We start from the raw sequence: 4,615 nt of genomic DNA on the forward strand, positions 1-4,615 counted from the left end.
TGTCTAAGATGGCATCAAAGAGCAAGTTTGCCATTAGGGTAAATGCACATTGCTCTTGGTGTTCAACCTATTTAAAGGACAAGTTCACCTTGATATACATGTGGACTGAGAGAATGCAGCAATATTAGTAGAATGTATCAGTGAAAATTTGAGGAAAATCAGACAATCTATTCAAAAGTTATGAATTTTTGAAGTTTCATGCTTATGACATAAACTGGTAGTACCGTAGTCTTCTCATTCAGCAGTGACTGCACAAAATCTTTCAAAATTCATAACTTTTGAACGGATTGTCTGATTTTCCTCAAACTTTCACTGATGTGTTCTACTGATAATTCCGGTATTTCCTCAATTAGGAGATGCAACAACAGCAGCAGCAACAACAACAACAACAACACCAACACCACCACCAACAACAACAACAACAATACAGGCATCTAATGAGTAAACTTCAAGACAGTCTGATAAAGCATTCATTCATGTGTACACTTTGAGTGGTCAGTACACCACCATTTCTCCTTTCACACACTTTCAAGCAATATCAATTATACGACCTGGGAAATAAGAAGAAATGGAACTTTGATTACTTTCAAGTAGAAAACACTTTATTTTCAAGAAATAAGTTAATATAACAACAATGCTGACATGAAAAAATGGATGAGCACTGCACTAAGAGATACAACAGGTCAGCCTTAAAGGACAAGTCCACCTTCATATACATAAGGATTGAGAGAATGCAGCAATATCAGTAGAACACATCAGTGAAAGTTTGAGGAAAATTGGACAATCCGTTCAAAAGTTACGAATATTTTAAGTATCTGCGCAGTCACTGCTGGAAGAGAAGACTACTACAGTGGATGATGTCACATGCGTACAACTATATAAGGAAAATAAAAAGAGAATTTCACAAAACTTTACTTTTTGAATAAAGTGCACATTTCTTCGACTTGCTACTGACGTATGTTAAGGGTAATATTATTCCCCCTGCCTTCTGAAAGAGAGAAGTCAAGTGTTCTTTTGTTAAGCGAGAAAAATGGAAATATGTTGAATTTTCTTTATTCTTTCTTTATATCATTGTACTCATGTGACATCACAAGCTATAGTAGTCTTTTCATCCAGCCGTGACTGAGCAGAAACTTCAAAATTTCATAACTTTTTAACGGATTGTCCGATTTTGCTCAAACTCTCACTGATGTGTTCTACTAATATTGCTGCATTCACTCAACCCACATGTCTATGAAGGTGAACTTGTCCTTTAATTGTTACACGTTATGCCAGCATTGATGAATAGAACATCTGCCAAGATATCCCAGGATTATGAGTTTTTTTATGTCTGATATAAATTCTGTGTTTAGGTAGAATATGTATAGAATCCCTAGTCTGATTAAGTTATAAATAAATTTTGTGTCACGAGCAAGTCTGAGTTTCTGCTAATGATACCACATGGCCAGTAGAGGGCGTTACATTTTTCTGCCCAAAGACTTACTAGAGAATATGCCACTATTACCAACAAGTTGCTTTCAGCCTATTTTTTTTTTTTTTCAACCCAACTAGTGCAGGTAAAATATCACCACATATTATTGAAATTTATGATTAGCTTTTAATGTTATGCAGAAAATATGAGGTTGTATATTGATAAGATTTGTAATTTGAGCTCAAAAGATCAAAGTTAAAAGTGAAGCATGAATACACCACTGAACTCAAACACTACGTGGAAAGGACGTGCCTGCGAGCACACACACAAAAGCCCCACAGGCGAAAAATTTTACGTGAAGCAGCGGGATCGTAATGCATTGTGGGATATAGTCACCCAAAAAGCATAAATTCGCTGTGATTGAACGGTACGCTGTGCGATGCATTGTCAGAATCTCTATACAGAGATTATTTCATATTTGCACATTCGTTTCAGTTGTTTCACGTTAATGCAATGATACTAGTGTAGAGCAGAATGCCATCTTGTTGTGCGAACTGCACGAATCGAGATGTTCGTGAAAATCGCGAGAAAGGCTTGACATTTCACAGGTAAGGAAACGACAATTTACTTACAGTGTATGTAGTCCCAACTGTAGATATGTGTGTTTGTTGTGTAGAGAAACATAAAACTAAAACAGTAAAATTTACTAAGTAAAAGCATTTTTGTGATTTACAAAATGATATTGATGCCCGTAGATTTCTTTGAGAAAGTAATGAAATTCAAGATTAAATATATCAAGTAAGAATAATAAGAATACACAAGTTTATTTCATTTGAAATGAAAAGCAAAAGATTACTCTAGCCGGTTTTGTCATGTCAATAATAAGTGTTTAAGTCTAACTTTTAGTAGTCTACTACTACTAAGAGCGATCATGGAAAATACAGAATATAGCAGCAGTATGCCAATATTTGTACTTCATCATCCCTGTAAATTTGTAATCTGTTTTAATACTCCTTTTCAGATTTCCACATCGCAACCCAGAGCTGTTAAAGGGAAGGTACAGTGTTGGTGGAGATGAGAAATGGGCTTTTAACTTTTTGCAAGATACCAAGAAAACACTTATGATATAGTACAGAGCATACCATTTTAAGGGGAATTCAAAGTTTATTTGATGAAAATCGGGTTTGGAATGACTGAAACATCCAAAAACAAAGTAAAACAAAGCAATCGTAATAAAGTGTGGGTCCCACACTTTATTAGAATCGCTCTTTGTGGATATCTCAGCCATTTCAAAACCAATTTTTATCAAATAAATGTTAAATTCCTCATAGAATAACATGCTCTTTCATATTTCACAAGAGGTTTCTCATTATTTCACCAAAAAAAATGTTAGAAACCTCAAATTAGGTCTCAACCAAAACTGTACAATCCCTTTAAGACAATGGGTGGTAAATGTGAGGAGGGACAGATGGATGCCGGCAGCCAGGTCTGTGCTTTGTTCAAAGCACTTCACCCCAGAAAGCTTCTACACGTTAGGACTACGTGTAAAGCTGCGTCATTCAGCTGTGCCAACAATATTTTACATCCCAAGTCGCTTACAAAGGGTAAGTTGCACATGTATTTGTTCATCTAATGTACATATGTATAGGTGTGAATGCTCACAGTTCTACAGCAAAGGTAACATACACCTTTGAACTTGGAATCATTGATCAGTTCTACAGGGATGAAACAATAACATTTCAAAATGAATTTGAAGAACACATTCATAGCGTTCTTACCTGTGTAAAATGCACATGACACGCCCGACAAGGCAAAATTTTAGTGACACATGCAAATTATCTGAATTCCGATATGCATCCATGAATTCCTATAAATATATGCATTCTGTGTATATTGCCAGTGACATGTGCAAATATATAACAAGAATCTGATCAGATGCAACAAGTTCAAAAGAAAATCTGGTGAGAGCGCTGCACGTTCAAAGTAATGTCATTGTTTAATGATTACTTATTTCACGCAAAGAGGCCCCTGTCATTTCATGTTATGGCTGCAAAAATAGTTTTAAAGAATGTACATGTAATTATTGTATATTTACTCTAGGTCTGATGACATGGTTATTGATAAAAGATCACATTTTCAGAATAGTAATGTTGATTGTTTGCTATTGCACACAGGCAAAAATTGAATTATATTATTATTTTTTTTTTTTCGTAGATGTTGGGCCGGGGTGGGGGGGGGGGGGCATGAATGGGCAATCAATGTAGGAGCAGTAGGACATCACATTTTGTGATTAAAACCTACAATAATGCACAGTTTATGAAATTTTCTAGTTCGGTACAGCAATTTTAATTATTAGCTTGTTTTATTTTAATTATTAGTACATGTACATGTATGTTCACTGTTTGCACAAAATTGACCTTTCAATTTACTGTATTTTCTCTTCCCTCTTTAATGTTTCAGAACGAAACCAACCGGAAATGCCCAGCAGTTCGTGCTTCTACATCACCTTTGAGGGTACCAGAACTTCATTCTTGCCCGCCGTCACAGCAAGTTACATCTGTTGACCCACTGGCTGAGCACAATTACGCTGTAATGGACTCTCCAAGGAAATTGAAGCGCAAGTTAGACGAGTCCATGGAGAGACTGGAAAAATGTCAAAAGAAACTGAAAGTACTGCATCAATGAACACGCCATCTGAAGCGTAAGGTGGAGACCCTGAAAGGTGTCATCGATGAGCTACGGAATGAGAAGCTAATCTCCACTAATTGTGGAGATTTGCTTGAAGGTACCCATTGAGGGCATACCTAAAGAAGTCTAAAGAGGAGAAAGCACCATTGCTGCTTACAAGTGATGTCTACAAGCTGCTGCAACAAACCCTCGTCTGCATGAGAGAAAGAAAAATAGTTATGCGGCCATCCGACCAAGAATCATGACAGCAGCAGGAATTATACCGGAGAAATGAACAAATGAATTCCCATCAGACTATGACTGCATTGGCCATTTAGAGCAAGGAGGTGGTAGCTCAAGAACTACCCAACGACTGCATGCAAGAGGCATGACTATCACTTATTGTATACCCAGTCATTGGGTGTCCGGACAGGTTGGTATCTGGAAACGTACTTAAAGTGCGTCTAACAATGGCTGTACACATGTATACAGTGCCTAGACCCTGGGAATGGAATCCTTGCGAGTCATTCTTCCATA

At 36.9% G+C, this 4,615-nt stretch overlaps 1 pseudogene; it reads left to right on the top strand.

The window, feature by feature from the left end:
* Positions 1 to 650: 650 nt before the first annotated feature.
* LOC139708632 (THAP domain-containing protein 1-like) lies at positions 651 to 4,229 on the top strand (annotated as a pseudogene).
* The last annotated feature ends 386 nt before the right edge of the window (positions 4,230 to 4,615 follow it).

Source organism: Diadema antillarum, unplaced genomic scaffold (assembly GCF_040938485.1).
Source record: "Diadema antillarum isolate AM-2024a unplaced genomic scaffold, OU_Dant_1.0 seq00001358_RagTag, whole genome shotgun sequence".
Taxonomy (NCBI): domain Eukaryota; kingdom Metazoa; phylum Echinodermata; class Echinoidea; order Diadematoida; family Diadematidae; genus Diadema; species Diadema antillarum.